General features: G+C 28.7%; 1 long non-coding RNA gene across 1 annotated transcript in view; it reads left to right on the forward strand.

Moving 5' to 3' along the window:
- Positions 1–27040, forward strand: part of LOC142329913 (uncharacterized) — a 35585-nt gene extending 8545 nt beyond the window's left edge. The window contains exons 2-3 of the long non-coding RNA XR_012757621.1: positions 7174–7271; positions 26818–27040. This is a non-coding gene — a long non-coding RNA (uncharacterized LOC142329913). The remainder of the gene's footprint in view (positions 1–7173; positions 7272–26817) is intronic.
- Positions 27041–27446: the final 406 nt, after the last annotated feature.

The raw sequence follows: 27446 nt of genomic DNA on the forward strand, positions 1-27446 counted from the left end.
ACTCTTCATATAAATATATAAAAACCACTCAGTTTTTTTTTAATCTATTCTTTAAGGGGTCCAACGCTGTACGCCGCGGCGGCTCAACCAAAACAACTACTGTCACTGTTACTGTATGTTTGTGTGACGCGACTGGCTGCATCTGCCTCAGTTAATTGAGTAAAAAACATGAAATAAAACATAAATTTTACTGCGACGGGAAACGCAAGTAACCACACAGCGCGGACGAAAGCCGGGCCAGGGATGCTACAAGTATTTATGGTTATATACGAGAATCTGTATAAAAAAAACTGTAGTTTTATAGTTAAAGATTACATGTATTACTTTATTCTTTTTATCTAATATAAGTTGAATGGTACCCGTTAGGGAAGCTCCGTAAGTTCATTTTAAAATAATATAGCTCATATATAACAGTGATAACAAGACGATATTGACTGTTATCTTCGAAATAATCCTATATTCATGACGTAACACGTTAACGGTGTAACGATTTATTCATCCTAATTAGTACAGATGTATTTTTTGAATGAGGTTATCAGTTAATAGGTTAATAATATTTTTCATTCCTTTCGGTTAAATGCTGATTTTGTAACCTCAACAAATTTACTATCTTAGTTGCTTGTTTAATGATTATTAATTATTATTTTCATAGAGTTTTACCTTCTATCATTAAATTAAACAATCCTGAATCGCTTATTATACGGCCAAGAAATATACATCCCTTTATATTATTACATTGCTTTTGTTCTATTGCATATTTCCCTACCATACTGCGCTACACTTCACAAAAATGTTTTCAAAAATCTCTGAGTAATAGTTAAATCAATATTTGGTGCTAGCAGACGTCTTTTTTCATTAAAGCTCTCTTTTCTTGCCTGCTTTTGATATCCTCATTACTTCTACCAAAATAACAAACTTCTCCCATTTCTGTTGTAAGTTATTTTTTTCTAATTATTTAATTTTTCATTGACATTCTTTCTACGATATTCTATTATTTTTTATTTTAATCTTGCTTTCAAAAAATAAATTTCTCCCTGAAAATAAATCTGTTGCAATTAATATTACTTCTACATTATTATTTGATTTCTGAAAAAGATCGTCAGTGAATCTTAATATTTTGTCCTTCGGGTAGTCAATTCGCATAGTTCATTCGGATAGTTCGCTTAGTTCATTCGTTTTCATTCGGATAGTTCAAAATTTTAGGTGCAATAAAAACAGATCACATTCCTGTCTCCCTCCAATCTGATCTATATTTACTGTAAAATAAAAAAAGTTCAGTACACATTAGGCATCGAAAATTACAATTTCAGTAATCTCATTACTGTAATCGCAAAAACTTTGTTAGGTTTCAATTTATGAAAAATATTAGTTATATACTTATTCTGCGTTAGGTTTTATTCATTTTTTCGCTTATCTTAATGTAACAAAGTATCCATTAGTCTTCAAAATGATTACTTTCAACGCCTAAAAAAATCCATGTAATTTTTAGCAACCAACCGATTACAGTAATACAGATATATCCCGTCTGCATCATTATAACTGATTCTATCTATGTAGGCTATAGGCTATACAATAAGGAATAAACCGTATTTTATTCATTATTCTGTAATATTACCTGGTGGGATTGTATAAAAATATAAATTTAAGAAGATAGAAGGCGTAGGTAGACGTAAAAATAAAGGAATAAGAGAAAAAAATATATAATAGAAATTGTAACTCGCTAAGTAAACAACAAGAGTGTATTTCTGTGTTGTTTACCGCTAGAGGAAATAATCCTGCAGACTATAGGAGGTTAGAAGATAAGATACGTTTCTTGTAGGCTACGGTATAAAGGAAGAGAGAGAGAGAAACCCGACAGGGAGTTAAGGGTGAGCGAGCGAGAGAGTCGAGAAGAGATAAAGAGTGGAGAAGCAAAAAAAAAATGATGGCGGATGAGTGAAGGGTGGGTGTGTGGGGTGAGGTTTTTGAGGGCGATGAGGAGAATGGGGATGATTCATGGGGCGCAAGATGGATGTTTCACCCCTCTGATAGGGGATGGAAACTGCGGTGTAGTAGAGGAAACACGTTTTGATGCATCTTCCCATTTCTCAGCCCTTCTCCTTTCTCTTTGGACAATGACAAATATTGCTTTTTTATACGAAGATACGAACAGAGCTTCCCCCCTTGTATTCTGCTCTAGCTGGCTGGCATTGATCATAAACTCTGTATACTATGTTGCTACGTTACTGAACAGAAGCTGAGCCCCGTTTTTGGTCGGATCTTCTTCATCTGTTGTAGTATACAACTGAATAGACAAGTGAAAAATTATATTTCTTATAAGTGACATGACGTTAACTTTCTGTCAATAACAATCCAAGAAACTGATTAGCGATGCTTCCCTTTTACTGTAGGCAAACATTACCGGTCGGTATTTTTTTTCTTCTCGCTTACTTGAATAAAAGAAGGGTAACAAACGTAAAATCTAAAACAACCTTTTATATTTTATTCCCACACGACCATTTTAAATAGTTCTCAAAATAACCTTTTTTTTTTTTGTGTGTGCCGTCTTCCGTTGCGTTATTATATTCTACCAAATGTGTAATTTTGTAACGTTCATAATTACCTTTATTCAACTTATATACAGGTTAAAAGTTTTTGTTAACATCTCCTTATACTTCAGTTGTATTGCTGCCTAAATAACTCGCAGAATATCTAACAGGCCTTAACGTAAGTGGAATAAAAAGGAAAGTTACCAAATTTTTATAATTTTGAGAAAATATTAATGTAAATTTTAAAAAAATGAATAAAAACAAAAAGAGTGCAAAAATTTATCGGTAGTAAATATCTTCATATAAAAGTATAAATAAAAAAAAGAAAATGCCACAAAAGGTTTCAACCAATGGATAAAAATCTTTGAAAAACTTTTTTTCAAAGAAAAAATAATTATTATTTCTTTACTTAGTGTTTTTCATCTACAACTGAAAATTTTTTAGACCTCCATATAAGATGTAGTTTTTCTTTATATATTACTGTTAAAAAAAAAGCCTTATATATATGCGTTAAAAATGCCTTATGTATATATATATATATATTTTTAATACGAAGAATAGAAAAAACTGACAAAAAATTAAGACAATTTTTATGTACTAAAGTGATATATTTTTTAATTACATTATTATTTTCAATATATGGAAAAGACCATTTGCCCTAGAGATCTCTTTGTTATCATTATTATATTTACAAAAAAAAAACCTGAAGGTATTGCACATTTAAAATATATATCAAATTTGGTTAAAAAGATTTTTCGATTAGTTTGGAAAGAAAATTTTTCGGTTACAAAGATAAAGTTTTCTATCGTTTTAAAAAAAATGTACACCCATATATTGCCGAATGATGTTAGCAGAACAACATAAAAATTATATATATATATATATATATATATATATACATGTTTAAAATTTTGGTTTTCTGTATTTGCGATTTTTAATGAAATAAAATTTTAGAGTATTTTTAAATAGATATTTCTTGTTGAAGTAACCTTTCCGAAATCAGAGATTAGTGAAATATGAATCACATATTTTCTAGTAGTTTTAATTAAAAACTCGAATTTATTTTAACTGAACGAGTAAATTACATTTTGAGGTCTATTTAAATTTTTATTTTATAATATTTTAAGCAAAAGATACGGTTTTCACGGTTAGATGGAATAAACAGAATCACGTGCACAATGCAATCATCTGGGATATAGTTAAGGTCTTTACATTATTATACTATAGCTAATAATGCTATCTACTTGAACGGCGTCTCATTCTCTAGAGATTTATCCTCAAAACTTTGGTATAAGCTATATACTTCTGAAAACGACAGTAATCTAGTTTTCTATTCCAATATACGAAAGCTAGAAACAAACTACTTAAGGCTATTGTCAACATTATTTATTAATAATTAATCAATTCGATTATATTTAAATTTTATGAGAAATATATTTATTGGCATTAATATTTTACATTTCATTAAATAAAAAAATATGAAAAATTGTTATATTACACTAACCAGGTCATTGTCTAAATTTCTTTAACCAAGCTATTTTTTGTGTTCTAGAACTGTTCATTGTTTTATAAAATATTAGTATTTATATTTACAAAGATGGCATATAATACAACAAAATAAAACGCCAAACTGAATAATTCCCTACATTGTGGTTATAAATAATATAATTATTTTTTAGCTCTAAATAAAGTGAAAGAATAGGTTGAGTGGTTCGTATTCGTACATCATTCCAGAAATTTATTTATCTTTATTTTTTTATTGTAGAGGCGAACAAGCAAATAAAAATAAATATTTCAACGAACAAAATTTCGTACTACAGATGAGTTTTATTTTCAAGCAGATTTTTAGAAGAAAAAAATTAATATAGTAAATGGTAATGTAAAGCATGTTAAATTTTTAAAATATTATGCAAGATGAAGAAAAGGATTCTAGTTTGAAAAGTAACTCCAGCAAAACAAAATGAACTATAGGTATAGTCCATTAATTAAAAAAAAATAATAAAAATGTAAATTCAAAACTAATAAACGTGTATGTACATACACTTCTATGATGTAATATATACGTATATAAACACACCTAAATATTCTCATATATAGAAACAACATCTTAACTAGAATTCTATACAGAAGAATTGAGAGGAGAGTGGAGAAAGTGTTAGGAGAAGACCAATTTGGTTTCAGGAAAAGTATAGGGACAAAAGAAGCAATTTTAGGCCTCAGATTAATAGTAGAAGGAAGATTAAAGAAAAACAAACCAACATACTTGGCGTTTATAGACCTAGAAAAGGCATTCGATAACGTAGACTGGAATAAAATGTTCAGCATTTTAAAAAAATTAGGGTTCAAATACAGAGATAGAAGAACAATTGCTAACATGTACAGGAACCAAACAGCAACAGTAGCAATTGAAGAACATAAGAAAGAAGCCATAATAAGAAAGGGAGTCCGACAAGGATGTTCTCTATCTCCGTTACTTTTTAATCTTTACATGGAACTAGCAGTTAATGATGTTAAAGAACAATTTAGATTCGGAGTAACAGTACAAGGTGAAAAGATAAAGATGCTACGATTTGCTGATGATATAGTAATTCTAGCCGAGAATAAAAAGGATTTAGAAGAAACAATGAACGGCATAGATGAAGTCCTACGCAAGAACTATCGCATGAAAATAAACAAGAACAAAACAAAAGTAATGAAATGTAGTAGAAATAACAAAGATGGACCACTGAATGTGAAAATAGGAGGAGAAAAGATTATGGAGGTAGAAGAATTTTGTTATTTGGGAAGTAGAATTACTAAAGATGGACGAAGCAGGAGCGATATATAATGCCGAATGGCACAAGCTAAACGAGCCTTCAGTAAGAAATATAAGTTGTTTACATCAAAAATTAATTTAAATGTCAGGAAAAGATTTTTGAAAGTGTATGTTTGGAGTGTCGCTTTATATGGAAGTGAAACTTGGACGATCGGAGTATCTGAGAAGAAAAGATTAGAAGCTTTTGAAATGTGGTGCTATAGGAGAATGTTAAAAATCAGATGGGTGGATAAAGTGACAAATGAGGAGGTATTGCGGCAAATAGATGAAGAAAGAAGCATTTGGAAAAATATAGTTAAAAGAAGAGACAGACTTATAGGCCACATACTAAGGCATCCTGGAATAGTCGCTTTAATTTTGGAAGGACAGGTAGAAGGGAAAAATTGTGTAGGCAGGCCACGTTTGGAATATGTAAAACAAATTGTTAGGGATGTAGGATGTAGAGGGTATACTGAAATGAAACGACTAGCACTAGATAGGGAATCTTGGAGAGTTGCATCAAACCAGTCAAATGACTGAAGACAAAAAAAAAAAATAGAAACAACAAATTAAATCGTATGTGCTTATAAGATATAGTAAGTTTATTCTATTTACTAATCAGTCGTTGATAAAAAACATTAAATTGCAGCCATAACTCGGACAGATTTCACAAATTTTAACCGCTTGTTAATTTAGGATGTATGATCATCCAAAAATTTCGCCGAATCTATTGACTAATTGAAATCTTAACGAAAAACCGAACACATCACAATCAATAAGTATATATTTATATATCAACTATTACACGATAGTTATCCGTAGGCATCATCAAATTACATGGAAAATCCACGAGTTAAACGTTGTCCCACAAAAACAAACAACAAAGCAAAATCTCTTCACGACCAATCTGGTAATGACAGCTTCCATTAAAATACACTACTTAGCCAACATGTCTTTAATTAGCACCCAAGAAGATAAAAACCGGAAGAAGGTTTTATAATAACTTTATTATAACTGATCCGGTTAGGTTTTTAGCGCTATATCTCCCGCATTTGAAGGGAAAAAAATCAGCAACCAAATTGTGCTAAACTCTATATTGACGTATTACAACCGTAGAAAGTATTTCTGAGAAAAGATTAATTGAAATCAAGATGATTTTGTGATTCAAATTTCTGTTTTTTTGGCGATTAAAATTTATTCTTAAAATTGCTTCATTTTTGCAATAATATTAAGAGTAATCTTTTTACTTTCAAATGAAATTCATCTATATTTCAGTGTTTTTATTAACCGTAGGAATTTCATAATTTTAATAAAAAATATAATACATAGTTTTCAGGTGCAACACGATTATATCATCTAAGAAAATATACGGGTTTTATAAGTGAACATTTCAAAAAACAGTGTATGATAAATGGTTTATTTTTCACAGCTACAAATCATAAGCTCTTTGTTCAATTGGAAAGTATTAATGCTACGGTTCATCTTAAAATATTAATAAATTAACGATTGCAAAATTTTTTTTTTATTAAGGTAAAATTTAGTAAGCGTTACAATCATCCATCAGTTTTTAAAAAGTTTCATTTTAATGAAATTTATTGGAAAAAGTCTTGAAAAACCTTTTATGTAGAACATTGGTAAAATTTGTACAACTGAGGTTTTCTAATTCTACAGTATATTTAATGGGTATCAGTTTTTTCTCCTAAAATATGTCGTGCCTACTTTTTGCATAACCATTTTTGTTTTAACATTTAAACTTAAAATGTTAAAATTTATTTTCTTTAAATCCTTAAGAAAAAAATCATTGATATGAAGTACTTTTTTATAAATTTATGTATTTCGTTTCTGTTTTAGTGAAATAAATAAAGAGACAAACTTAGTCGGTGGACAACGAAATGAGTTGATGCGGTTATGGATGTTGGAGAAGGTGAATAATGTAGTGCAAGGCAAAGGTAAATTAATATGTAAAACAGGTAATTAGAGTTTAGAATTTAGTAAACTTGGTAAGGTTATAAGGATCGCAAAAAAAACGGAATGAGGAATAGCAGTAAACCAGTCTGCTGACTACTTATTTAAAGAAAGCAAAACAAAAAACACAAAAAAAGTACATATAATTTATAAAAATAGATACATATATTATTTTTTACCTCAAATAAAAATTTGTGATCGGTTATACTATTACAGAAAACGTAAGTATTTGGGATCACATAAAATCATATGCAGAGAGACTTCCATCGAAGGTCCTACAAACTTACATACTAGTATTCCTACACAGAACATTTAATATAAGTACGCGTATAAAGTTAGGTCAAAGAATTCATAAACAAGAGAAAAGCTGAACGAAGTGAAATATAAATATGATGTGTAACACTAAGTTGATGCAGTTCCACCACAAATTACCAAGGTACAACACGTGGAGTCGTTTTAGTCTTCTAACGATTTCACTATTGTCTAGAATGTTAATACCAAAGTAGTTCACGAGGTTGTTTAGCTGTGATTTATATTTTGTACCGAACCGCTGTATTTCTTCTCAAACATACGGACAACCCAAATATTCATGGATTTCACTATTTCTTACGAACCATGGCGCCTGTAATACTCCTGAGCTGTTTGTTTTGGAATCGTTGAAAAATCTCGATGTTACCGCTGCTTGCTGTACCCCAAAGTTGAATCATATAAGTCCAAATCGGTTTCAGAATTGCGTACAATAGTTTTTTTGTTGAATAGTGAATCTTGTGATCTCTTGCTCAGCAACCAATATATTTCCTTAAACTTAATATCCAGTTCTTTTCTCTTACAAGGACCTTCCATGTCAGACGACGATCAAAATGAAGACCATAACACCGTATACTTTGAACATGTGGTTTGAGAACGCCATCGAGATTGATCCGCGGGCAGTCTCCTCTCCTCATTGCAAATGTCACATTGCACGTGACAATTAGGCTTGACTAATCCTAATTTCCCATCTTGACTTCCATTGATTTGGTATTCAGATTGTAGTCTACTTGAAGTCTACTTGATTTGGTATTCAGATTGTAGTCTACTTGAGTTGGGGCAATATCGACAGCCTGGATAGCCAGGAAAACCAAGATTGCCGTTTCATCGGCAAAATAAGTAACAGTGACACTGTCCGTAGTCGGTACGTCCGCTATGAAGGCAGGAAATAAAACAAGCCCTACAATCGATCCTGAGGAACACCCGACTTAAATTTATTTATTTATTAAATTAAGGAGTACTTTGGAACTCAATCTACCTTTATCTTATTGTTTTCAGTTTCAAAAATAATTATATTAAAAATTATTATTAAATTAAAAACTTAAATGATTTAATAATTTCAGTAACTGTAAAAAACAAAATAAAACAAAAATTAAGGGGGTATATAGGTGGTATATTTAATCCCAATAGAACTCGATTTTAACGAAAATTATTTATTTATTTTTTAATACAATATAATAAAAATTTATTACGTTTACATTATATTACAGTTATTTTTTAATGTATATTCGATTATCGTAAACGTTAAGGAAAATCAAGTACCGAGGGGGTCTCAAAAAAATAATTTTCGGTACCATATTTCCCACATAATTCAGTATTACGTACGATTTCACTCAATAAATTACTCCTATTTGATTGGTATCGAACTAATAACGAAAAAATTAGCGACATAATCATTGACTGTGAAACTAGTCAATGATTAAACAGTCAATGAACTTAAAACAGAGCTCTTTTAACATTTTTTTACAAAAATAATATCTATTATTGGGAGAGATTCATTTTTTTTTATTGCTTTTTTATCGTATCAGGATTGTATAGAAGTTTTTGCAGTCGTTGATAATTAAAATTAAAAATCAAACTTTTATCCTATTAAATGTTTCCTAAAATTGACTTGAAACGTTGTTATTTGAAAGAATTACTTTCAACTTAAACTTATAATCTTCCATACTTAAAACGTAAAATTAAAAATATAATTTATAGTTAGAATTTTTCTTAGCCTATGAATTCTTTTAAATGTCTTTTTTTTATTTTAGTCTCAAACTCGACCAAATAATTACCCCTCCGCATCATAAATAGAATAAAACCCCAGTAAAATTAGTAGAGTTATGTTTCTTTTTCAAAAATATTTTTTAAATTCATTTATGAAAATAAATAATTAATACATTGACAAATAATCCATTCAAATGGGTGTTCCTGGGATAATTAATTTATGTTTTGACTAAATGTATTCCGGATGGTTTAGACCAATAAAATATGTAGTTAGTTAAAAATTCAAAGATAACTTTCTTTGAGAATTTTTTGCTTACTTCGATAAATAACCAGATACACTCGTTTAGTTTTACATCCTTTCCGACAGTTCGTGACGTTATAAGACAGCGCAGTGTTAAGTACCAGCAACGGCTTGAAAAATCACGTCAACCATTTAACAATCAATCTGCTTGATAACAGCAGGGATGTTCGAAGGTTGAAACATCTCCATGTGCTTGACTTACGGGCTACTCATGACAGTTTGATAAATGACAACGACAAATTTAGTGATATTATTCTTATTTTTTTTATTTATTAATGTTTTGTTTTTGTGGGCTATGAAGTGTTAGGCAGAAATATTTTTTTCTAATGGACTTTAAGATTACTGATAACTGTTATTATGATTTACCTGTTATGGGAGTTCCTTAAGAACCCCTTATCATATGATTCTTGTCAAGCGACGTACTTATGTTTCCACTTAAAGGACCCGATTGTAAATACTGCTTGTTGAACAAAAAAAAATGTTTTACATCCTAAAAATTATAAAAAAATAGTTAATCCTAATTAGTATAGTTTTTATTCGCTTAATTGTCAGCGAAATGTATTCAAATATAAAATAAATGTATAAATATAAAACACCTATTTTTTATCACGTAGTAATACTTTCTTGAAAATACTTATTACGTTAACGGTATTTACCAACAATTGTATTATAATTTCTAATTTGTTTTTCAGGAAATGTAAATTATGGACTATTAGCAAAAATTACTCAAATTAGTCTAAAAAAAACCTTTTTTTTCAAAAAGCAATCAATGGACTTTCACAAACAAAAATCAATATATTAGTTTTAACTTACTTCTTAATGTTCTTTAAATTTCTTCAGATAGCAAAACGAGAACATTTATTTTTCCTTTATCATTAATTAATAATTATAAAGTTCTGATTCGATCAAAAGCAGATAAAAATTAATATTTTAGGTTTTATCTCGATTTTTATTTTTTCTGATTTAACATCATTTCTCAGAAATAATAAAAGAATAAAGTTAAATAAAATTTATATCTCTTCTACAAAGACGTTTTTACCAATCATTTTTTAATTCATAATATTGGGATGCAGTGCAAAATAATTATATTAATAAAACAAAAATCTATTTCCTATTCTATTGTATTAAGATCTATGAAAATAATTAATTCCAATATCCTTGGTTTCACTTAATTGTGAACGAAAAGGATTCAAAAATAAAAATTGTTTATATATAAAACATCTATCTTTTTATTACGTAGTAATACTTTATACAAAGTAACTTTTGTGTAGTAATAATTAAACATTATTAATTACTAATTCAAATGTAATTTTCTTCTTTTTTTTATTACGGATGAATCATCTATTTCCTTTGGTGTTTTATTTATTTATTTTTTTATTGATAATTTTAGTTCGATCATTTTTAAATTGTATTCCACTAATCATTACTTGAAAGAAAAACTATTATTACGTTTTCTGAGTCAGCGTATCATTTGTTAATGCTATACAGGATTTGACCTTCATTTTATGTACATAAAAATCATAGAATGTATTATGTTCGTTCAAAATAGTACAATTACAATTAGTTTTTCTTCCAGCTAGGATGAAATCTGACATTGATAACTTGTAAAAAACCACATAAGGATAAAAAACCGACTGACTGCAACGTTTTCCGAAGTACTTCTTTCCTGGCTTGAATAAATACAGAAAAAACTTATCATTTTCTGCAATTACTGACAAATTTTAAGAGTTAAGTGTAGTTCTCTAATGTTAACTGTTCATTAAAATCCATACCATTAAAATTAAAACATTTATTTCATTTTTTCTTCTTTTTATGATGAAAAATAAAACTGTTATTTTACGGTAAACTATATTACCGATTCTGTAAAAAAAAAACCTCGAACAGCATTACTTTGCTGCTTAATACGACTGGAAATAAAAATACAACAAACCCATTTTATTCTAAAATCAACGTTGGATAATTAAGAACGTTAAACAAGTAACTTATATTCTAAAAAAATATTTCACTATAATATAAATAATATTAAGGATAAAAAATAGCATTTAAAAAACACCAAAAACACCAAAGTATCAAAATTTGTACATTGATGATGTTTGAAGAAATAATTTTACGATCCTGTTGTAAAGTATCGGCATCTTTGTCTTTCATTCGAAAATGTTATAAATTTGAATTCTTGTTAAACTTAGTATCTTTCTCATGCTTCAACTTTTATTTACATCATATTCTCATACAGAACTTCCTTATGTGAATAATCCATAAAAAATTACTAATTTATAGAGGGTTTTTAAAACTTTTCATATGACAGCTTGAATTTTCTAAAGAAAAAGATAAGTAACTGTGGCATTTTATCAGATTTCTAATAATCTACAATTTTTTAAAGTATATGTCTTCATTTGTATTGTCAAAATATGGACTGATTATTAAAAATGCTGATGCTTTTCTTTATTTAAAAAAAACTACATATTTTCTTTCTTAAAGTAATCTCTTCTTTTAAAAAGGTATAAATTTGAGGTAAAGTTTTTCTAAGATGTGGAGCACTTTCGTACTGGGCCCCACATTTTAGAGAATTTTTATTTTTTATGGCGTTTCTATAATTAACTAATATTTCAACAGTTGAATAAAACAAAACAAACCCTTATGTTTTCCCTTATCTTTTGGATTTTGTTTTCATTTTGCTAATTACCAATTATTAAAGAACAATCAATGTATGTATATTCTTTCAAAATGATTGTACAATAAATATGCCAGATATGTTTTTCGTTACCTAACCGTTTAATACGTGACCGCATTGTTCGATCCATGTTGTTTATTTTGTCTAAAGCGACCAAATTCCAGTAAACTACATAATGTAAGAACACTAAATTTATATTCTCTATGTAAAATAGTGACAGTCGGATGTAAATGGTGTAACTTAAATTTTGAAAATATATTACGAACCACATTTTTTTAAACTTGGTATGACCGTAAATAGTACATAACGCAACGAGCCTACAATGATAACCATTAATGCACGAGGGCAAAGTAAATTAAGACACTTGATGAGCATCGGAAACTTCGCAAGAGAGCATTAATTGCCATTATAGAGCTACATACCACATTTTTCTACGGCTGAAAAAATATTGGGACTATTGATTAAAATCAGTGACAGAATACATTGTTTACGGAATATATTTTTTTTAATTTTTCAAAAAATGCATTAAACAATATACTTCTGTGCACTGAAATATAGAAATACTGGAATGGGCAATAGCGTTAGGAATCCGTGCCAACAAAGATAGCTGATTTAGAGGTATACCTCTCTTTGTCTACAGTCCCTTCAAAAAGTTTGTGACGATCTCTCTCATCACAAATCACAAGTTATCTTTCATAATTCAAGTTATTGTAGAAAGTTTTTATAAAAACATTTATATGATACAATGATTAACTCAACATTTATTTAATATTCATAAGCATTGAAATTTTTCTATTAATTAAATAGAATTATGAGATTTTATCACTTAATATTAACTACAATTAAGTTTTTTGGAATCACTTTCTGAAGGGACGGTACGTTAGGTACAATGCGCATGCGCTGCACTGTACGACAATGAAAACTATACCTCTAAATCTATCATCTATCTGCTTTTTCGTTGGACATAGGCAGTGCCCATTCCAGTATTTCTATATTTCAGTGCTTCTGTGGCGATAGATTATTAGTCATAAGTTCAGAATTTTCTATAATATTGATCGATGTGAAGACATTTCTTCCTCAGAATCCGTCATACTAATTAAAAAAAGGATAAACAGTGTAAAATAGAAACTTAGTTACCTATCGGTGTACTTTCAAATTAGCTTCTGCTTGCTAACTACTTTTTTCATTTTTTTGTTATATCCGGGCCCACCGTTAGGTATTACTTCAGAAGATCAGATGAATTACATTTTTTGTAGCGTATGAAAATGCCATGCCTTACCGGAATTCACCCGCAGACCTCCGGATGAAAGGCCGAGACAATTCAGAGCGCCACAGAGCCTGGCCTACTTGCTAACTATAAATCGCATTAAAATCAAACTAAAAAACAGCTGATACATTAAACAATACCAGCTTCTGACCGGTCAGGGATAGAAAAGAGTAGGCTTTTGATCTCTTGAATACACCTGCATAATCAAAATCTGTTTCGTAGTGACCCACATTATGATACAGATTCCAGCCGCGTAATTCAAATATATTAATACAGCCGTGGAAAAAATAACGGTATCATCTTATTGGAAAAATTAAATATTAAACTCTAAACGTATTAAGTAAATATCATTTCCTATTATTTTTTGTTTATTTTTTATTTTATTTGTTGTCGGTAATTAAATTGTTTTGAACGTAAATTAGGCTGTTAATAAAACTAACTTGGAGGTATCTGGATCTTTTATGTTACAAATTGCCGAAATCATTACTTTTCTTGGTAGGGTATACTTCCAAGCGCCCAAGAAAATTGCCATTTAAACCATGTTACTTTAAATATAAGCGTTATGAAGTAATGTTAATTAGCGTCATTTTACGTGAAGTAGCGTTAAGGTAAGCCATTAAAAATATGAAGATATTAAATAGAAAAAATACCAAAAAAATAACTCATTATTAAAAATGGATTATTGAAAACGTTTTCGGTATATTTTTGTATACATATTGATTGGAAATGCAGAAAATTCAAGTTCGTACTTTTTAAAATTAATATTATTTAAAAATTCAACGACATAGTTTTATTTATAATTTTTTTTTGTAAAAGAAAATTTTTTAATTTTGTTTTAAATAGATTGGAGAGATGATAGTTTTTACAACCGGTTCAATAATTTATTAAAAATGGCAATTGTAGCGTGATAAGGCCTTTATCGGTAAGTTGAACTCTTGTATTGTTTTCATCACAATACTTCCAAACAAAATCAGTTCTTTTGTTTGGTTTGATAGTGTGAATATTTTTATTTTTTAAGAGCAAGTAACTATTCTTTGTAGCTAAGATTATGTACTCATGAATATAAACACGATGATAATTTAATGTTATTATTTCTAAATAATATAATCGTGTATTAAAAATACGTATTTATTTTTATTTTTTATTTACATTTTTTTCTTGTTAATTCAATTCATTGAGATTTTATAAATAATCTCCTACCATGTATTAATAAATATGAGGTACTCGAAGTTTTATACGCTTGTTAAATTGTTTTATATACACGAGTATATTAAAAAAAAAGTTCTGTGTAGGTGAATAAACTTATACGTTTTGTGTGTACCGTCCGTTGTTATTCTCTTAAAACCACGGACGGTTATAAATAATTTCAAAATATAACGTGAAAAAAGACCGTGAAATTTCTTATCCCTATAAATAAGTTACCGTTTACATTCGATGTATATATACGAAATTGATTTAGGAACGACTGCGCATAATTTTATCGCAAACCGAAAGGCAAAAACAAAACCGGATAAAAAGGCTCAGGAGTTCCGCGCATTTACGACAGATCCGTCTCTCTCGATACGCCACACCCCTGGTCTTATACAAAAGGGCAGTAAAATACGAGCCACTTGCCGTCGGGTCGGGCACAAGAGGCGGGCTGGCAGGAACGAGCGGTGAAAGAGAACGCGTGCTTGTGTGTGTAAGCGCGCGCGCGCCCGCGCCAGAGACCAGACCGAACGAGCGAGCAAGCAAAGCAAGTACGGGTTAGGTTATAGACCTTGACTCACTTCAAACCCCATAAAAGTCGACCTTGACAATTTATGGCCGCAACGTTCCATGGGTTTTCATTAACATTATTTATGACCCTAATAATGGGCTTGATAGTAGCATAGTAGCCTGTTATAGTACAAACACTACTACGCATTACCCTTATACAGATACTGCATTCTAACAGCACTGCTTTCGTTCTATAGCATAATTTAACTTTAACAACACAATCGTCTTCCATTTTACACATTCTTCTTCGACAAGCCTCTCATCATTCCTTTTTATACTTCCTATATTTAATCTCTTCCTGTTTACAGCAAACAATCGATTTTACGGTTTATAATTTTATAAAGCTACATTTATTTATAAAATTTGCCAAAGGAATAGAAAATTTTATTAAACTTGTTATTTTTTCATAATTAATTTATCCTACGTCAAGATATGCATACGTTTAAAAACAGAATATTTGAAACTTATTTAATTTTTATTTCTTTGAGAATAGGCCGACGTGTTAGTTTAACGGTCGTAATACCTTCTCATTATTTTGTCTTGAGTTCGAATCCCAGCATCGGTCAGTTTTATTTCATATATTCTATTGATTAGTCATCATTTATTCCAACCTATACTGTTTATATGAATATATAAATAAATAACAGTGATAAACCTGTTACGAAAAATAAACTAGATTAGTAAAACTAATTTTTTCCTTTCATTTTAAGACTTTTCTCCCATCAATTTACTTTATCGTTTACTCATATTAATTTTGAATCCAGGTAATTTTCAATTTTATAAACAAAAAAAAAACATGCATCAAAAACAAAGGAAAAAATCAACGATAAGGTAACTTGTTTACGTTGATAAATACAAAACCTCGTAAAGTTGGTTTATATGTAAAATATCTACATTGATACTGAAAATCAGCAAGCTTATCTAAAGTTAAGTAATTCTTTAAATCGCTTATGTAAATTGATAACTGAAAAAATCGAGATCTTTTTTAAAGAATTAAGTAAACATATATCTTATCCGGCAACTCATTAGAACTTCGTGGTAAGAGGCGACGAAGTCCACGAATTACGTCTACAGTTCTAAACATGACCTAACCTAACAGTGAAATGAAAACAGGATAAAATAATAAGCGTGAAAACATTATATTTCAGTTCAATTAGATTAGTAATAAAGAATACTTTCAAAAAATACCTCGAATTTTGTTAGACAACATTTTTTTTCCATTTGATGAACCGCGGGACTCGAATACGTCATTTTATTAATTTTTTTTAATGTACCTTTACGAATCGCGCCACTAGATAGCAGTACTTGATAGCACTAGATAGCAAACAAAAACTTGATAATGTACTTGAAATAATAAAATTTAAAAGAAAATGTACTATAGCTTGTTTTAATAGTAAATGAAAGTACTGAAGATGAAACAATTTTTTTAATTCCCATCACTTCTTTAAAAAAAATAAAAATAAGAGTGTTAGTTTACAAGAGATTATACTAGTTTTATTAAAAAAGGAATAAATAAAACAGAAATTAATTCGATTGTTAAAATCGAATTTAACCATTAAAATCGAGGGTTACACTTACAAAGAAATAAGTGCAATATTATATCACGGATAACCGTTTCGTAAAGTTCATTATACTAGTTAAATTAAAAAAGGAAAAATATGGTATGAAGTGAATAATACGACTATCAACAAAAAAAATTGTCCGTGAAATTGAATTTGTTTTAAGGCAATAAATGTTAATATTAATAATAAATGTTAATATTAATAATAAACCCATAAGATAAAAATCAGTAATTAATAAAAAAATAAAAGAATAATCTAACAAAATACAGTGATATAAAAAAAAACAATGAAATTTTAAACCGTACGGTAAGAGTCTCGCAGATATCATTTCTTCCGCTCAAACAACAAAAATTTCTGTAATATAAATAAAACTGTTAACAAAACGATCCTTTTAATATCAAAAAAGGTAAGACATTACATTTCTATTATCAAAATCTGTTATTAATTGAGAATTTTCTTTAAAAGAAAATGCATGTTAAAAGAAACATTTGTTACAAAACTCTTTATGGTCCGATTTCAGTTATAAATAATACTCGTACATATCACATTTACAGAAATAATACAATTCTGATTATTCCTAGTTTAATAAATGAAATAGGGCCGGTAAGAGTTTTGTAACAAATTTTTATTTGTTTTGCTTATTATATGGAATGCTTAAATATTGTTTCTTATCTATTTTCTATTACATATATTTAACATGTATTTTTTTTAAAAGAAAATTCTCAATTAATAAGATTTTGGTAACAGAATTGTAGTGTCTTACCTTTTATGATATCAGTATCATTTTGTTAAAAACAGTTTTATTTATATTACAAAAAGTTTTGTTTTTTGAGCGGAAGAAATGATATCTGCGAGACTCTTACCGTACGGTTTACAATTTTAATATAATTTTTTTTAATTTAAATATACAGAATGACTGACAAAAATCTAATAAATTTCAGGATATGTTCTACTAGAGAAAATAAAGTAGAAAGTGCATAAAACATAGCCTCGCAAAAGAATCGTTAGCGTTTCGTCTTTTAAAACAATCAGAGCGAAATATTTCACCCTGATTTTTGCTCCTTCTTTAATATTGAGCCAGACTGTAATACTCGGGATAAAATGAAAGGGTAAATTTAGTGATTTTAGGAAAATTTGACCTGAGAATTGAAAAATAAGTTCCAGAACTGTATTTTTACTAGATTTTGTAAGATCTTGGGGAAAAGACAAGAAATTGGGGTTGAAAAGAACATTATTTTATATTTGGCGTAAAGTAACTTTACTAAATGCGTTACAAACACGTTAAGTTTATTTAATTATTTGTAATTTGGTTTTATTGCTTGTATTTTTTTAATTTTTTAACATAATAATTGTTTTGTTTTAAAATATTGAAAATTTTGCTTAGTTAAAATATGTCATATTTTGATGATTTGTTTTAAATAAACTACGAAATCCCTACATTTGTATTTAGTTTCTGTAGACTATTTTTATATAATTTTACTCATAATAAAATTCTGTACAGTTTCGTTAAAACATTTAGGTATTTATTTCCATTTAACATAGTTATTTTACATGAAACATAAAATATTAAATTTTTCTACTCAATCTTTGGTTTGTTTACCCAAAATTTCTTAAAAACTACTAAAAATATAATCCTAGGACCATTTTTCTCAGTTTTACGAATGAAATTTTGTTTAAAACTGCTATTTACCCCTTAATTTGGGTCCCAAGAGTAACAGTCAGGTTTAGTTTTACCAAAGACGCAGAAATCAAGGCAAAATGTTTCGGCAGTCGACACTCGCTAACGAAATATTTCCGAAGCTATGTTGAACTTTCTTCTTTATTTTTACTATTATAACATGCCCCGAAAGTTTGTTATATTCTTCTCGAATCACTCTGTGTATTCTTGCTTAAAAATTAATTTTCTTTTACTCCTTTATATTTTTTCTTCCTGCAGTTCAGCGATTTTACAGAGATATCTGCTTCGTCAGAATGTATAAGTGGAATATTAGTTTAAAAACATTACTAAAGCAAAGTAATAATATAGAAATATGTCTATAATCTCAATCATTGATATAAAATCATCAATCTGGGTAGAGAACGTTAATTTATATCCGTGATTAAGATGGTAAATACACATCTTTCTATTATTAATATAAATTTACTCGCATACGTTTCTGTTCTGACGAAGCAGAGATTTCTGCAAAAACGCTGAACGTAGAGAAAAATAAAAAATATCAAAGTAAAAATTAATTTTATCCTTCTGTTAGGGTAAAATTTGCAGCAAAGAAAAATTTTTTAAAAATGAAGAAATTTACTTTGCGACTCTTTAGACAAAGAATTAAGAATGAAACTAGCAAAGAGCTATATATAGAATGCAACATTTAATGGTGCGGAAAAGGAGAATAAAAGAAGATTAGAGGTCATTGAAATTTGGATGTGGAGAAAAATAGATGTAATATGGAAAGATAAATTAAGAAATGAAGTAGTGTTGTGAAGGATTGGGAAAGAAAGGCAAATGCTTAAAAAATGTAAGGAGAAAAAATAAAAATTGGCTAGACAAATGATTAGATGAGAATCCCTCTGAAGACTGCGATTGAGAGAATGTTGATGGAAAGATGAACAAAGAAGAAAGAGGTATCATATGATAGATTCAATTAAGATCGAGAAGATATGATGACACGAAGGTTGGCAAAGAATCATGAATCATGGAGGACTATAAACTGAGGACCTGCTATGTAAACTGAAGACTTGCCAGAACGCTAAACAGAATTGACAATATATGTATGTATTTTATTAATTTTTTTTATGATGCGTTTCCATAACTTTAGCTTTTTATTGTACGATTTACAAGAATCTATAATTTAGTATTATTTTAGTATGAAATTTTGGATAAATTTTTGTGTAAATGAATATTTTTTTTTTTTATCATTAAAAAGCGAGCATCAACAGCTATGGCCATTAGTCCGGTGGAAATTTGTAGCGTATGAAAGAGCTATACCTGACCGGGATTTGAACCTGGGACCTCCGAGTAAATAAAATATATATTTCTTTACTTTAATTATTATAATTCATTTCGTCAATGTAATAACCAAATTATTTATTTGAGTGAAAAAATAAAAACTCCTTTCTATTTTATTGAAAATGAATGTTTAAAAACATCTTAGTTTGTGTCCATAAAATAGTTTTCAAATGCTTTTAATATTTACACTTCCATTTATCTTAAAAAAAAAAAACATTAATGTCAAAAATCTTAGGACATTAATTTTTTTATTAGATTCTAATTAACAGCAAATCCTTGTTTGGCGGCGATGTAGATGTAACAATAAACAATACACTTATTTCACTTAACTCGGCAGGTATAATAAACTTTTACTTTTTTGAATTCACTAATTTAATAAAAATAAAACTTTATACCTGCCTGGTTGTGCAGTAAGTGTATTGTTAAGTACTCCTACGTGTCCCTTCATACGAAAAGTATCTTGAATAATTTATTTTTATTACCATATCAATGACTCAGTCTGTGATCTGTTATATTTTTTTTTTATTCGTTAATAATAAATTAAATAAGAAAGCTCATAAAGTCAATTCAAACAATTCAACATGTTTTGGTTTCATATTAACCAGTTTTCAGTAAGACTGAATAAAAATAATTATTCAGTCTCGTTAATCTCAGTTTGATTTAATCTTTATATCACCCTTAACAATTATTAAAATGATAATAATCAAGACTTTCTACTAAAATTGACCATTTTTCACTCATCCATGAATAAATTGAACGATTTATAAAAAAAAACATCTAATAGACTGATCTCAATTCATACACTCCTTTAAACTTATTTCCGTCAGTATTAATAGCCCGATAAATTAATCTACATTTGATTACCTTTTTACTTTCTCGTTACAACTATGATAACGAGAACAATTTCCGGTTTCTATTATAACTAGATGCAATTGTAATTCTACGGTCATTTAAAAATTATAATAATAAAACAGGTTCTAAGAAAAGAAAAGAAAAGAAAGTACTGATGAAAAAAGAACAATTTACGTTAACTGTTAAAAAAATATTGCGTTCACAGATGAATTTGTAAATATCTGAAAAGCCTGTGATCGTTAATCCATGTTTAATTCTAAATTTCAATTGCACGCATCATCTGCTTCAATAAAAAAAAATTAGAACATCTTTGTTACAACCAGTCAGCTAGTTCTACCTCTTATTGAAGATTTCCTTTTATTACAGCCTATATTATTTTATTAAATATTGATTAATTACTATAACTGACCGATACTGAACGATATATTAGCTGATAGTGTTCTGTGCTCTTTTGTTTGCAAAAAAACTCTATATAAAAAAATACATTTTACGCGTTTGAATATATACCCGGTGTGTTAAGAATGAATTAAAGCAACTGCTTTATTTATTCATCAGTTCTGATTAAAATATTTTAAATTATACGTGAAAATGTTTTCATACTTCGTAAGGGTTTTTTGATGGTGTGTTTACAAATAATTTTGAGGATGGGAAAACTTACTACTACTGATTCGATGGGCAGCCATTCCACCCATCCTAATTTATTTTTATATTGAATTATGAACTTTAGAATTATTTATTTAAAAAAGATTTTCTATTTAAATCAACGAACCTACAGTGATTTTAAGAATTTTTTATACTTTATCATAAAATTATCACAGCAAATGTATTCTCTGAAGTTTCTGTCGTTATTCTCAATAATTTAGTACAAATTTAGCACTAACTAAACAATATTTTAATAAAATTATAAAATATTCTCATAATAATTAAAATAAAATTATTTTTCCATCGATGGTTCAATTTTGGTAAGATTTATTCATTGCAATTTTATATTCTATCTGTCGACCGATTAATTAGTGTGATATCTAGAAATTATTCGGATATATAGAGCAACCTCCTTGATTTAGGGATCAAAGATAGCCGTGGTTTTGATTTCAACTTGATATTCTTCGAGCTCTGTAAATTGATAATAAGATTGATTTTATATCATCTGAAAATAATGCAAAAACTGATTGGTATTTGTAACCAGAACCTCCTGAATGCAAAACAAACTCACTACTACGTTATCATAAATATTATAGATAAAATAGAAGATAAGTCATTGAAAACTTAACCTTCTGTTTTTAATTAAACTAAACTAATTTATTAATCAATCTTTAATCTAGCAATATAATATTTGTAAAACTCTAATTAATGCAAAAAATCTTTGTCATTCTTTTTTTAGGTAGTTCTTTTTTAATTCCTTTAAGATGTAGCTTAAAGGAGAGAACAGATTCCATTTTTATGAAAGAAACTATGCAATATTTTCAAAAACCTACTTTTTATTCTTACTTTTAATTAAATCGTAAAAAGTAAATCTGGAGAATAATTCATCATATCTTGATAATTATAAACCTATCTAAAATTTTAAACAACGTAACAAATTTTTTTGTAGAAAGAATTTGTATGGTGGGCGGACTGTAAAATATTAAAATAATATATGTTCAATTTGAATTATTTACACAACCGGCAATCCTATAAGATTCATAAGCTAAGCAATTAAAATGTATGTCAGTAATTGTTCATAGAGATTGATCCACCGGAAAGGGTATGTATTAAATTTGTAACAAGTAATTTTAATATTGTGATATTTAATATATCCAACAATCAATATTTCAACAATCATTCACTTGATTAGTAGAATTATTATTATTATTCTTGTAAACATGCCTTATGTTTTAGAAAATACACAAGCGGCTTTAACGACATTGAATAGTAAACGTACGGTTGTTAATCATCCATTACTAGGATTTAAACTTGTATTAGCAAATTTTTAACCCGCTAATAAATGACAGATATTCATCGAAAGTCGTTTTCAAGAACTGTCGCAAAGGTATGATACATAACATTAATCTAAAAACGAAGAACTAAATTCTAATGAAGATGTTGCAAAGGACAGGATCCAAATTGAAGATACTTACTTATCTTAGAATTTAAATTAAATGAATTTATCGATTGTTATACTTCTGATAACTCAATCTCAAATCAGAGTATATCTCACACTTTAGCCAATCCTAACCGATTGCCACCGATCAAACTACCATCATTTATCGAAAATATTTTTGAGTGACAATATTATTTTATTATGTTTAACGATTTGATTAATTCTAGAAATGATCTCTCTTATATTTAAAGGTTTCAAATAAAAAATCTATCCATCGTAAATGATAATTATTAAGTAGCAATTACTTTATTAAAAAAATAGATTTAGTAATAGACTAAACCATCATACGTAGAATATTCTTGAGATGAATTCAATTCAAATGCAGTCTTTGTCTATTATTTTTCAATTTATTGAAAAGATTGTCTTTCTTGCAATTCTAATTTTAAAAGCTTAATTGAATTTCTTGAGAGTATAAGACAATTTCTGAACAATGTAACTGTTAAATCGGATTTTAAAACAGTGTGTTACTCATCATCCAACAACTCACATAAATTTAATGTTACAACGATGGGTACTAAAACAACTTACAAAAGTACACCAGTACAACTCACAAAATCAAGCAACTTGGTTATCACAAAAAGTCATTTTTTTGTCATTCAAATCACTCTATATATATATATAAATGTAAAACGTGTATAAAACTATATATCGATGGTCTCCAAGAATTTCTAACAAAAAAATGTTGTTTTATTTTAAGTATTGTTTACGTCCTGGTCGTTTTATTAAGTATTGTCTCAGTAAATAAGTACGTCAAATGTTCGAGAAGACATCATTTTTTAATTCATGAAATAGTTGGGAAACAAACTTCACACAAAACATAATTCGAAATGAACATGGAAGATTTGTAGTAACACTCTCTCGTAAGCCAGAAATGAACCTTGGTGATTCTCTTAACATTGCCAAGCAAAGATTTTTACGTTTGGAAAGTAAGCTTAATATTCTTGAGAGAAAGTAATCTTACTGTCAAAGAATATTCTGATCTCATTTATGAATCTTTAAATCAAGGCTATACATCTGAATTGAAATCACATGATTGGTTAACTTCAGATTCAAACATCTTTTACTTACCTCATCATCCTGTATTAAAGAAGTCAGGTTTAAAAACTAAACTACGAATTGTTTTTGATGATTCAGCTAAATTTTCAAATAGTTTGTCCCTCAATGACACATTACTAGTTAGTACTTTGTTCAGTTTTCTCAATAATCTGTAGATTTAGACTACATAATTATATTGTCACTGCTGACATAAAGAAAATGGATGATTTATTGTTCCAATGGCAAGATCTGTTCAGCCAATTAAGATTAGTTTGCAACATTATCGTTAATAGATATATTAAGAATAATAGTTTTATTAAATCGTTTCAAATTCATGGATTTGCTGATGTATCACTCAAAGGTTACGCGAGTTGTATGTATGTCAGAATCATTTATTCTAATGGAAAAACTTCATCTAATCTACTCTGTTCAAGTCTAGGGTTACACCACTTTAAAAGATCTCTCTACCATGACTTGAGTTATGTGCTTGTTTACTACTAACTCGTTTGACTAATCAAGTGCACTCGCATCGATGAAATTCATTTGTATTCCGACTCCACTATAGCACTTCAATGGATTCATAGTGAATCACCAAGGTGGAAGGTATTCGTTGCTAATATAGTTTCAGAAATTCAATAGTGTAATGCCAAATAATAACACGTCAATTCATTTTAAAATCCTGCTGATATCCTATCGCGAAGTTGATTTACTGATTTTACTCTAAGTGTGATATTGTAGTACGTAAAGGAATTCAATTTTCGTTTGCTTTTACGTTACTCAAAAATATTACGGAAGATTTTTCGTCATCAGCAAGATTAATTCGTAACTTAAGCTATTGCTTCTGATTCATTAATAATGCTAAATCAGATTATTCTGAAAAAATTATTGGTACATTATCCGTTAAGGAATTAAATGATACTTACTGTTTACGAAAACAAATTCAATTATCACAGTTAAAGCGTTTTATTTTAGAAATTGGCGACATTCAATTTGAACGATAGATTTCATTTCGATCCATTTATAGAGTCATCAGGTATTCTTAGTGTAGGGGGTCGCCTTCAGAGTTCCAAGTTATCCTGTAATAATAAACACCAATTTAACTTTCGTCCTAACCCACACGTAACAAAATTAATAATCTTAAGCGAACATTTACATCTTTTACATGACGGCATTCAATTAGTTTCTCTACGTGAAAAATGTTAGATTATCAATCGTAAGATCATTATTTAAAAACTTATAAAACGCTTTCGCTTTAGTGCTAAAAGATTAAATCAACAACTTGGTAAATTACAGTACGTTCGAGTTACTCCGTCTAAAGCGTTCGTTCTTTTGTTGCACTGTCGATATTGGTGGTCTATTAATGATTGGAATGGTGGGCAGATATCAAAGGTCATATCAGAATATTACACATGCTTATTCATATACCTTTCAACTAAGGCTATACATCTGTAAATAGTATCCGGTTTAACATGGGGAGCATTTAATGCCGTATTGACAGGCCTTAATTCTCGTACAGCTATTCCAAATAAATATTTTCCGATAACAGAACAAACTTAAAGGCCGCAAACAAAATTCCCCATGAAGTTTTTATAGTATTTAAATCAAACAACTTACAATACAATGTTCATTCCTTTTCCACATCCCAAGGTATAAATTTTATAGTCATCCCTCCTTCATCCACGCATTTCGGTGGGTTGCAGGAAACGGGCTTAAAGAGTGTTAAAGTTTAAATATTTGTTGTGTCATAAGGAATTTATTCTTAATTTTGAAGAATTGTACACCATATTTACGTAAACTGAAGCTTGTTTAAACTCTCGCCCATAAAATGTTGTATCTTCCGATTCGAGGGATCGCTACTATTAACACCCGAACATTTTCTTATTGTATCTCCTCTCACCTAAATTCCTGGCCCGGATTTCACTATAATTTTTATTAATCGTTTGGGCCGTTGGTAACTAATGCAAAAATTTGCACAATCTATTTGGAATGAGTGGTCGAAGGATTACGTAGATCAATTGTAACAACGTAACAAATGTAAAACCTTTAAGAGGGAAATCTGTGATGGAGTCTTAATAATAACGTTAAATGAAAATATTCCTCCTTTACAGCGGAAATATTGATTACTAGTAAAAACATTTACAGAATTAAACAATTTAGTACGCGTTACGGATAATGAAGTATTTATTTAATCAAGGCATCCACCGATTTGAAAATTCCACTTATTCAAGCGATTTGGTTATTCGTTCTTATTTATTCTGCTTAATTATTCAACTCAAGATTTGTTGATTCAAAGGGGTTTATTTATTCAAAAGAAATTTCTATTTGTTCTAATATGTTTAAAGAACTTATTAAATTCAAAATTTATTTATACAAGTGTTATCAAATGTCATTATTTCTTAACTCGTATCGATGAACATTACAAAAATCTCCCGATTTTTTGGTGGGCAGTATGTTCAGATATGAAATTGAGTAAAGGTTTCTTCTTTATTTTATAAAGACCCCTGTGAACCTACATTTTTTTATTATACTTTATGTAATTATTAACAAAAATATTGTTCTTCATTTCTTTTGTTGAACGTTTCATCAAAAAAGTAACGTGTATCGCCTTTATTAGGGTCCTTGAAATTTAACATTTACTATCTAAGTTTAAATAGTGTATCAAATATTTACTAGAAAGAATTTATATGATGCACGGGCTCTAAAATATTCAAACATATGTTTTTTAATTTGAATAGATTATAGCCTAACCTATAAGTATTTATTTTACTTTTATTGTTTACGTAACCGGCAATTCTGTACGATTAGTTAGCAAACCTTCAAAAGCGATCCTAAAATATAATTAAAATAGTAAAAGTTAGAGACTAGATTCTTGAAAACCTACTGTAGTAACAAAGTTGTAAAATTATTATTATTTTTTTTTTTTTCAGAAATGTAATGACTATAATCACCGACATGACAGATGCTTTGTGATACTTCATGATCCAGGATTAAAATTGAGTGGAGTTATAATTGTAAATTATTTTCACGTTACTTTATATTGCTTTAAGTAACATTACTGATTCACGATTTGGTTGGTCAGCTTTAATCATGACAAAATGAATATTGTCTTTAGTACTAATAATAAATTCAAGGAAGATTTAAAGATATATATATATATATATATATATAAACACACACACACACACACACACAAATAGTAAAATAGAAACAATAACTTATTTAACTTAAATATATTATGCCTAATTTGTACGTTGTTATCTGTTTAACTAGTGAACAATAAGCAACGTGGTGCAATGAGTTATGTACAAGTAAATGAGGTGTAGTCTTGTGTAGACTTAGACCGACCATACCTGAGAGGTGTACTTAATTGAATCCTAACCACCAAAGAACACCATTATCCACAATCTAGTATTCAAATCCAAATATAACCAACACCTTCACTAGGATTTGAACCTAAGAACCTTTGACTTTGAAATCAGCTGATTTACGATGAAGAGTTTTATCATTAGACCAACCCGGTAGGTGTTTAACTTAAATGAAAAATATTATTTAAATT

The sequence above is a fragment of the Lycorma delicatula genome, chromosome 9, assembly GCF_047948215.1.
Source record: "Lycorma delicatula isolate Av1 chromosome 9, ASM4794821v1, whole genome shotgun sequence".
NCBI classification, from domain to species: Eukaryota; Metazoa; Arthropoda; class Insecta; order Hemiptera; family Fulgoridae; genus Lycorma; species Lycorma delicatula.